General features: G+C 37.5%; 1 non-coding gene across 1 annotated transcript; it reads right to left on the bottom strand.

Annotated features, from left to right (window-relative positions):
- Positions 1–282: 282 nt before the first annotated feature.
- On the bottom strand, positions 283–357 carry Trnat-ugu. Its single transcript has one exon. It is a non-coding gene; the product is annotated as a tRNA-Thr (tRNA).
- Between the last annotated feature and the right edge of the window lie 11,187 nt (positions 358–11,544).

The following is an 11,544-nucleotide window of genomic DNA, read 5'->3' as shown; positions in this document are numbered from 1 at the left end:
TTTTATTTAAATTTTTACTGTGCAGAAAATATCTGATGAAGTAAGACTAGGACTATGCCCAATTTCCAGTTTAACAGTTACTTGCATTTGGAGTGTTGATGAAGTTATTCAGTTTTGACAAAGTATTCAATGTTGATTATATATGACGGTAGTATCTGTTCCCGAAAGAACAGTTACCGTGGATGACCATGCAGCTTTGCTAGAAATGAAATGATAATTAAATAGACACCCTAGCTGCAAGCAGGCGTTGATACACTTCATTGGGGACATGTTGAAAATGTGTGCCCCGACCGGGACTCGAACCCGGGATCTCCTGCTTACATGGCAGATGCTCTATCCGTCTGAGCCACCGCGGGCACAGAGGATAGTGTGTCTGCAGGGACTTATCCCTTGCACGCTCCCCGTGAGATCCACATTACCAACATGTCCACAACACTACATTCGTAGTGCGCCTAATAGATGTTTGCCCATCATACTCATTACCCGTGGCAGATTAATCTACCAAGTCCCATATGAGTAGCTTATAGTAAAATGTTAGAGAGGGAAGAAAAGTTTGACCATAACAGATGGCACCCCTTTGGATTTCGTAAGGAACTGCGAAATAAACTTTGCTGAATACTTGTCTGACCAGGAAAAGATTAACGTAATGATCAGTGCATTAGCAGGTGATGTGAAAAGGTGGGGACTGGATAGAAACCAGATGGCTTTTGAAAATTTCAAACGGAAATTTATCGACGAATACTGCTCAGAACAAAAACAAGACCATTTATGGCGTGAATTCATACTGACCAGATTGTATGACGTCAGAGGTAGGCAAACATGAAAGAGTTTTGTGAGTCATTGTATAGAAAACTGATACATCTGAAAGCTAGGCGGACTGAAACTCAAGTAATTTGGGAACTTTGGAATAAATTATCGGGAGATTCGAAACGATTTGTCGGTAGTAATCATGGGAGTTTTTCAGCATTTTTGGATGAGGGTCGAAGACAAAGACCATTGGCGAGGAAATCGCGTGTCTCGTCCTGATAATAACAACCGATCGCGAGAAAATAATGACCAGAAGGAACGGACAGAAAATGACAGATTTCACGTAGACATTCTACAAAGAGATCGTGGAAGAGGAAAAGGCAATTTTATGCTGTGCGCCAGAGGATTCATTTTCAAACTAGAGACGAATTGGAAAACTAAAACTGCGAGTGTTAAGGGCCAGATTCACTTGGAGGGCTGTTTTCGGCCCAAAGAAAAGATGTCAAATAAGAAATTCGAGTGGGAGGAATCCAAACTATGGGGCAGGAAGATTAAGAATGTGGCGGTGGAAGACGTGCGTGGAGTGATGCGTAGTGATGTGCATCGATCGGAAGCTGGCAATAGTTAAAGTGGCTGCCGTTTGCATCCAGGGCGGTACTGTACAGAATGAAGCTAATATGTCATATAACAAATGTAACCCGATATTAGGATCGTGTGAAAAGACATTATTGAAGGAAAAAAGGAAACAGGAAAATACGATTAGAAAATAAAATTTTGTACTGCCAGTAATGTATACAAGAAATAAGACATAAATGTAGGGGAGATAGTGACAAGTAGAAGTGAAAGGAAAATAGGATGCGCCATGCAAAATACGTGTGCAAAAATAATAGAAGAAAATGATGTAAGGAAGGATAGTAATAAATATGACGTTATGAATTATGCAAATGAAATAATTATTGAGGAAAAGGTTTTTTGTGTGGCACATACAGTATATTCAGATAGGAATTTCGCACAGTCTTTTACAAATAACAGTGAGGAGGAAAGTTTAATGAAGATTATCGAAGTAATGACGATTGTATGAAGTATGAAATCAAAGCTGATGTTGCTCAAAGTGATACCACAGAAATGCCCGAGTGTTTAAACTGTATGCAGTGTGCAGAAAATAGTCGGAAAAACGAAGTGGCTAAAAATCAAATGATGGATTGCCACACTGTCTAAAAGTTGCATCCCTGCTCGAATCTAGTGAAAGTAAACATACATTTGTAGAAAGAGGCTACAAAAGAATTAATGACATTTTTTTCAGAACAAAACCCAGAATGCGAAACTGAAACAAAACCAAAAGAACCACCTTTTGATACTATACTGGGATAAGCTTTACTTAATGTTATGGAAGAATTTGAATTACAGAAACCAGTAGAACCACATGAGAAAAATATAAAAGAACAGGAGCTGCTAAAGATCTCTAGAGACAGAGGTCAAGAAACCAAAAACCCACCTGATATAAAACAGAAATCAGTAGGTAACGTATCTTAGAAAGATATGATCGTTGACCAGGATCTGTTGTGGGAAGAACAGGAGGAGAAAGAACCCAAAGGTGTTAAACAAACCATTATTCCCATAAATGTTTATAATATTGAGTTAAAAGTACTTTTAAATACAGGCTTCTAAATCAGTGCTATATCAGAATCATTTTTTGAACATATTTCATGTAAGCCAGGGGTAGTAATTACGACAGTGAGTGAAGTAAAGACTATAGGAGCTACTGGCAAATCCAGTAAACCCATTCGAAAACAAGTATTGAATGAATCTGAGTTGCTAAAGATAGCGGGCATTAAAGGTGTACAAATCGTAAGCTCCGCTTTTATCGAAAAAAATGCGTATTTAAGTTTTCGCAGTGTGAGAAATATAATGCTGTTTATGATAATCTGTGTGTGCAGTGCCATATTTTAATAAAAAAACACAGAAAGTCAAGATGAATTACCGGATAAACCACATGTAAGTGCATGGAACTAATGTCAACTTGCAAAATGTGCGCCCTTGCAGCGAAATATTTAAGAAATCCGTTGTGAAATAGCTACTAGAATTGTGGCGATTCGTGAATGAGTCGTTCATTTGAACAACTCTAAATAAAGAAACGCAAGAACCGAATCGTGATATGGACGAATCGTCGTTCAAATGAATCGTAAGAACGATTGCGTGTTTCCGAGTCGTGACGATTCCAACGATTCATCGATTCTTAGTACGCTATGCTTCGAAGCATGGAGATGGCAGTCAAGTGGAGGATACGTGTGAACAAAGGAAGCTAGGAACGAACAAACGAAGTTCGTGGGCCGTAATATTACCCGTGAAAACCAAGCTGACACTTGGCGGTGGCTGACGGGAACGAGCGTAAAGGCATTTCCCATTTACTATCGCTACCATCAGCCACCGCGCCGACGACAGCTTAGTTTGCGCGAGTAATACACAAACTTTTAAAAGTCTGTGAACATTCTTTGAAGCTTGGAAGCAACTGTCTAATAATAGGAGGTGCTAATGATGTTTATAGGAACGAGGGCAAACTCGCCACAAGAGCTCTAAGAAGTACATTACAGAAAATTACAGATGTTAACTTCTTCATTGCCAGTATCCCACAAAGACATGATCTTATAGAAGAATCCTGTGTCAACAAAGAAATCAGTCACTAATAGGAAAATTTGAGAAAATCTGCCGAAGCCTCCCAAATGCCACATATGTGGACGTACCATCCACAGAGAGAAGTCATTTTACAAGACATGGGCTTCACAGAAATAAACTCGGAAAATCATTCATTAGTCGAGAAATCCTTAATGCAGTGAAGGCAGTTAAGGACAAGAATAGCACGACCATACCACTTCCACCACCAAACACAGCAACTGAAAATTTCCAACAAGAAAATGAAACTGAATCACTGACAACAGGTCCAGCACTAGAATCTCCACTTTCGTCGCAAACAGCTGAGATAAATGATTCAACTAGGACAGAAGTTTCCAAAGCAGCTTCGGCAGAAGCAGCTACATACTACGCAACTGCATCATTAACAAGAAAAAAAACGCCTGATGTGCCAACAGCCAATGACCTTTCATCAGTATTGGCCGCTCCTCAGTCTTCAACAGTGAAAGACTTTTCACCAGCTTCACCATCATCATCAGTAACAGAAGCAAACAGAAGAAGCACAAGAACCAGGAAACTTTCAACTCTGCAGGATTTTTGGTACCCGGCCTCAGTTACAAGACTAACATAAGGCAGATACCCTCAGATACACCAACTTCCAAGTCAAACCGCCAACAGACTCACCTCCACTGTCATCAACAGAAGAATAACCATGCCACCAGCTCATCTGAAGGATTTTTTAGCATCAGGTCTAAAGGGAAAGGTGCCACCAAGATAAGTGAAAACAAATACCTAACAGTGTTTCACCAAAACATTCAAGCCATAAAGAACAAAGCACAACAGCTAGAAGTAGAATTGGAAAAATTTGATAGCCAAATTTTGTGTATCACTGAACACTGGTGCAAAGGGAAGCAAATTGAACACATTGCATTAGCCTCATTTGACCTTGCATGTTACTATAGCAGAATCTCAATGAATGGTGGAGGTTCATGTATCTATGTAAAAAAAGGTATGTCATTTAAAGTAAGATATGATCTTTTACATCTAGGTGAGGACAAACATTTCGAACTTTCCGCTGTTGAAATAATAGGACCTGGCATAGCAAAAAAATTTGTCATATTTTGTGTGTACCGCTCTCCTAGTGGAGACATTGATATATTCTTCTCAAAACTGAATCAAAGCTTAGACATGGTTTCTGGACCAAAAGCAAATGTAATTATCTGTGGTGACTTAAACATTAATATGATGAAGCCTGATAAGGCTAGCAACATATATGTGAATATTCTAAGCTGTTACGGAATATCCTCCCTTGTTAATTGTCCAACTAGAATAACGAAAGAATCCTCCTCATCTATAGATCATGTAGCTACAGATATTGATAGTAAAAAATGTCATATTGTTGTCCAAAACCTGGGCCTAGCAGACCACCTCTGCCAGATCTTAAAAACTAACATTCATGTAGAAACTCCTCCTAAACTTTGTACATACAAAAGAATGTTTTCCAAATCAGCCCTGCATCAGTTTAAATCCCAGCTAGAATATGAAGATTGGAGGGAAGTCTATGCAGAAACCAACGCAAATCAGAAATTTATCAAGTTCATGTCAATTTTTAAACTCAGATTTGAAGAGATGTTTCCCAAAACTCTTTATCAAATTAAAACTACAAAGAGAAATCAGTGGGTGACTACAGGTATCAAAAAATCCTCAGAAACTCTTAGATATCTCAACTCCATAAAAAATAATCAGTCTAACCCAGAAGTTCTGCAATCCTACAAAAAGTACAGGAAAATTTACAGAAAGGTGTTGCTAGCCGCAAAAAAACTTTCAAACAACAAAATATTACTTGAAGCTGAAAACAAGAGCAAAGCAGCCTGGAACATCGTCAAACAGGAAACATCTAACTCTGCTAAAAAGGACCTCAATTCACATATTAAAAACAAAGATGTACCAGTAGGTAACCCTAAAAAATTAGCTGATTTTGTAAACTCATATTTCAGTAGTATTGCAAAAAAATTACAGCAGAAATTTCCAGATACGTATGATTTACCTACTCAGAACCAGCCAACAAACTCAATGGTGCTCTTGCCAACTACAGAAAGGGAAGTGGCACTAGTAGTACACCAACTAAAAAATAAAACTTCAGTAGGACTTGATGAAATTCCAGTCTGCGTAATTAAAGATTGTATAGACTCCATAAAGGGCCCATTAACAGACATAATTAATGAATCTTTCGAGTCTGGATACTTTCCGGAGTACCTCAAACAAGCAAAAGTTATACCTATCCTTAAAAACGGAGATGTGGAAAATGTAGAGAACTACAGGCCGATCTCTATACTGTCTATCATTTCTAAAATAATAGAAATACTAGTCAAAAAGAGACTGCTAAATTACCTGAATAAATATAATCTTCTTTCCAATGACCAATTTGGTTTTAGGCCCAGAAAAGGCACACAATATGCTATAGCACAGTTCACTAAAGCAATTTTAGAAGCACTGGACAAAGGTGAAAATGTAAGTGGTATCTTTTTAGACTTGTCCAAGGCCTTTGATACAGTTGACCACAAAATCTTACTTCATAAATTAGGGCAAATAGGAATAAGAGGTGTGACATAGAAGTGGTTCAAATCATACTTGGAAAACAGAGTTCAACGAGTTGAGATATCACAAGTTTCAAACAATTCCCTTATAAAACACCTGTCTGACCCAGAAAATGTGAATATAGGCGTCCCACAGGGAAGTGTATTAGGCCCAATATTGTTTCTTATATACATTAACGACTTCCCACAAAGTATCAGACATGGCGAAAAAATACTTTTTGCTGATGATAGCAACATAGTAATAACAGGTGAAAATCCAACACAACTGTCAGAAAGAGCAAACGAGGCTCTCAATGATGTCCACAACTGGTCATTAAAAAATAAAGCAACCCTAAATGTAAAGAAAACTAACTATATTAACTTCCAATTGAACAAAAAACACAATGCCACTAGAATAAAAGTTAATAATAATGAATTAGAATGTGTAACAAGTACCAAATTCTTAGGGATGAATGTAGACAGCCAACTGAAATGGACAAACCATGTCAACATTTTGGCAAAGAAATTATCCACAGCATGCTATGCTCTTAGAATCCTTGCACCGGTATGCAATAATACCTGTCTTAAAATAACATATTACGGATATCTACACTCAGTCCTCAGCTATGGGATCACGTTTTGGGGAACAAGTGCCAGTAACATACAAACTGTGTTCAAAGTACAAAAAAGAGCCATAAGGATAATAACAAATAGCAACAACAGGGCCCACTGTCTAGAATTATTTAGAAAGCTAGGAATTCTAACTGTTTCTTGTGAGTATATCTTTCAGAACATAATGTTCATTAAGAAAAATCTTAACATGTACAACACACATAGCCTAATACATGACCATGAAACAAGAGCTTGTCACCACATCCATCTAGATAGAAAGAACAAGGCAAAGACGCAAAAAAGTATATTTTACAATGGGATAAAACTGTACAACTAATTACCACAAGAAATTAAAGAAATAAATGAGCCCCTCACTTTCAGACAAAAGCTTAAAACCTTTTTAGTAAGTAAAAGTTTTTATACTGTAAAAGAATATTTAACATAGATGTAGATTATTAGCAACATATGACATTATCACCAAAATATTATGTAGCCTAATTATAAATATGTGTATGACTAGTTATAAAAACTACACAAAATATGAGAAACCTGTTTAATTGTAAATGTAAATGTGTGCTCATGTGTTGTAATCTGACGACATCCATACAATATTTATTGCTCCACGGATGAATAAATAAATAAATAAATAAATAAACTAGCGATGACAGAAACGATATACAGCGAGTACACAGCTCCCAATACACACGATTAAAATCAAGAATTACAAGTGTGAAGAATAAATACGTACATCTTATTTGTTGCAGATGCATGCAAAACACACACATCTTCTTTCCACACGAGCAATAGCACCAAATTTACAGAGCCTATATAGAGAGAATATAGGCTCTCTAACCAATACCTTTCTTGGCGGATCGCCGTGTAATACCGTCTTTAAACAAAAGCTTTTTAATTAATAATTTCAAGTTCGAGTTTTCGAATGTTATCGAGTTCAGATTCATATTAAATTTTAGTGACGTAATGTCGCTGTATACGATTATATCCCACTGTTTAGAAGTATGGCGTCTTCTCACGCAAATAGTAGTGAAAGCGGCAAGTTCTCAGACAAATTAAAAACAAAATACCTATGCTTTATATTTAGAAGAAATGAAAGTTAAGCTATGATATGAGGCAAACCATGTCTGCCTCACTGCTAGATTTTGTTACTATAAAACAGCCATATGTAGTTAGATGCGTTCAAGCCTCACAACCAAACTGGCGTACCGCGTAATTCTGCACCACCTTTCCTACAAACCGACTCCTCTTTCCTGGCATACTGAAATAAAACAATAGGTGCAATCAAATCAAACGTGGCATTTCATCAATTAAGGCATTACACGTATAAATCGAAAATCACACTTGTAACGTCATATGCATGTTTACTCTTAAATAAACTAATTCTGGCATCTGGCATATCTTATCATGACACAGTTCGATTTGAAGCCCATTGACAATTTCAAACATGTCCTGCAATCTGTGAGTACGATGTAGAACTTTTCGCATTCCGTAAGAATCATGCCATTGCAAACTAGAATGAATCGTGAAAGAATCGTGAACGAATCGTAGGAATCTATTCGCAATGTGAGATTGAATCGTACTAATCGAATATGGAAAAAGAATCGTGTTGCCCAACTGTAGTAGCTACAAAAGAGAAAATAATCAACACTCTGTGTGACAACATAATTAAGCTGCAAAAGAACTTTGTTTATTCGGAATCTTCAAACTGTGAAAATATTTTGCAAGCTGTACTGGTAACAAACAAGAGTTATTATGCCGATCATTTTAGGCCTAAAAAGTTCACTCGCCCATTTCAAAGTGAAACAGTGTTTCAACATACCAATACAGCAATTAACATTCGCTGTGACGTAGAGACTATCAAAAGTGCAGAAGATAAGTGTGCAAATGAACTACAAACACAAGTGAGTCAACAGAAGTGACAAGAATGATAGGAAAGCAAACTTTTAATTTAGATACTCATTCTTGTAGCTATGTTAAACCTGGAGCACCTATGGGCGAAGTCACAAATAATATAAAAGCTGGAATTTCACGAAATGCAAATGAGTTTACAGTAATAATGGGAGGTGCCTATGATGTCTACAAGAATGAATTATCTCGTGCTGTTCTAAACTTAAAGTTAGTGTTGGAATCTAATACAAAAAACAAGCTCATCATCATTGGAATACCCCCCAGACACGACCTTACAAATGACTCGTGTGTTAATAAAGAAATCAATGAAGCCAACACCCAGTTTGAGAAGCTCTGTACAGTGCATCAAAACACCCAGTTCTTGCTTCTGAACTATCTGGAAAGAAAATGCTTTACCAGACATGGACTGCACCTTAACGGTAAGGGCAAGAAACTTCTCACTTATAAAATTATGGAATTGTTGGCTGCAGCTCACAGAAGTAATATTAATAATGTGCTGATACCAGGAGAACCGGTTTAGCTTGCCAGTCACAAGCAATAGCTCATCAAACCTTACCAACTGCAGCAGCAGAACCGACACTATCTGCTGATAAAACACAGATGTCACCAACACCAACAGCAACGTTACCTTCTCTAGAAACAACAGCAATTACAGAAGAAGCATTATTGTCACCCCAACAAACATCACAACTACTATTACCAGAGTCACTTGTTATGCCAGCATCACCAATGACAGAAGAATCAGCGTCCACTACTTCGGTAGAAGAAGAAACTACAGCAATAGCAGCACCAATAGAAGACTTCTGTGCTACACCATCGACATCTCAACAGGTCACAACCACAGACTCCAAGGTTCCATCTGCAGCATCACCTGAAGGAGCAGAAAACGAAGAGATGAACCATGAGTCACTTTTTTCAAAGCTTCTATCGTCCACTGAAATGTCTGCTTCCACATATGCAAGAAAAAGCCATAGAAGTAGAAGACATGCTGTTCACAAAGACTATCTTTTATGGGATCAGTGCTGCATCAAGAAACAGAGGAAAGCACAAGCCAAATTGTAAGTAATGTGTGCACAAGCAGGCCCCTTAACAGGGAACCGGTCAGTAAATCAAGTATCAATCCTGATGTACTAAGAGTTTCTAATTTAACATCCATAAACTGAAACTTTAAATCTGTATTGAAAGATAAATTCTGTATATTTCACCAAAATATCATGAGCCTTTGAGGAAAATTGGAGCTTTTGGGTCTCATGTTAAATGAAAACCATCCTCATATATTGTGCTTTACAGAACACCATGTAAGTTCTGCCATGCTGGAACGTTATGTTTTAGCTGATAGTTACTGTGGATCAAACAGAGAGAACAGTGGATCTGTAATTTATGTCAAAGATTGGCATATGTCATAAATCACTTGACTTAAGTATGTATTGTCAAGATTTTAATTTTGAAGCATGTGGATCTGACGTTTTTGCAGATAATAAGTCTATTATAGTGGTAACAATTTATAGGGCTCCTGCACGGAAAATCTGTATTTTCTTAAAACAGATTGAATCATTCTTGGTAAAAATATATTCAAAGGCTAAGCAGTTAGTCATTATGGGTGACTTTAATGTAAACTTCCTTACAGGCAACACCAGTAGAAGAGAATTGGAACATTTATTGGAAACCTTTAATTTAACTCCAATAGTTCAATTTCTTTCCCGAGTGACAGATACCAGTGTAAGCCTTATTGACAACATCTTTATTGATAAGTTTAGTAGCAGTCTTAGTACTGTATGTCAAATTCAATAGTCTGTCAGACCATGACGGGCAGTTGCTAACTCTTAATGACTTATGTTCTGGTATTAAAAAATATAGACCAGTATTTAGGTCCTTGAGAACAATCAATGTGGGCACTAGAAAATTTCAATCAGCTCTTGCAGCAGACTGACTGGAGTCTAATATACAAAGACAGAAATGTTAATATTAGATTCAACCTATTCACAGATGAATTCATGTCCCTCTTTGATGCTGTATTTCACAAGAAAACTATTAAAATTAACCCCCAGAATTGCGAAATCAAAACCTCAATTACAAAAGGGATAAAAATTTCATGTTGTTGTTGTTGTTGTTGTTGTGGTCTTCAGTCCTGAGACTGGTTTGATGCAGCTCTCCATGCTACTCTATTTTGTGCAAGCTTCTTCATCTCCCAGTACCTACTGCAACCTTTTTTTTTTTTTTTCGGTCATCAGTCGACTGACTGATTTGATGCGGCCCACCACGAATTCCTTTCCTGTGCTAACCTCTTCATCTTAGAGTAGCACTTACAACCTACGCCCTCAATTATTTGCTTGACTTGTTCCAATCTCTGTCTTCCTCTACAGTTTTTGCCCTCTACAGCTCCCTCTAGTACCATGGAAGTCATTCCCTCATGTCTTAGCAGATGTCCTATCATCCTGTCCCTTCTCCTTATCAGTGTTTTCCACATATTCCTTTCCTCTCCGATTCTGTGCAGAACCTCCTCATTCGTTACCTTATCAGTCCACCTAATTTTCAACATTCGTCTATAGCACCACATCTCAAATACTTCGATTCTCTTCTGTTCTGGTTTTCCCACAGTCCATGTTTCACTACCATACAATGCTGTACTCCAGACGTACATCCTCAGAAATGTCTTCCTCAAATTAATGCCGGTATTTGATATTAGTAGACTTCTCTTGGCCAGAAATGCCTTTTTTGCCATAGCGAGTCTGCTTTTGATATCCTCCTTGCTCCGTCCATCATTGGTTATTTTACTGCCTAGGTAGCAGAATTCCTTAACTTCATTGATTTCGTGACCATGAATCCTGATGTTAAGTTTCTCGCTGTGCTCATTTCTACTACTTCTCATTACCTTTGTCTTTCTCCGATTTACTCTCAAACCATACTGTGTACTCATTAGACTGTTCATTCGGTTCAACAGATCATTTAATTCTTCTTCACTTTCACTCAGGATAGCAATGTCATCAGCGAATCATATCATTGATATCCTTCCACCTTGTATTTTAATTCCACTCCTCAACCTTTCTTTTATTTCCAT

The sequence above is a fragment of the Schistocerca americana genome, chromosome 11, assembly GCF_021461395.2.
Source record: "Schistocerca americana isolate TAMUIC-IGC-003095 chromosome 11, iqSchAmer2.1, whole genome shotgun sequence".
Classification (NCBI taxonomy): domain Eukaryota; kingdom Metazoa; phylum Arthropoda; class Insecta; order Orthoptera; family Acrididae; genus Schistocerca; species Schistocerca americana.
The sequence above is the reverse complement of the archived record's forward strand: the minus strand, read 5'-3'. Positions and strand labels throughout refer to the sequence as shown.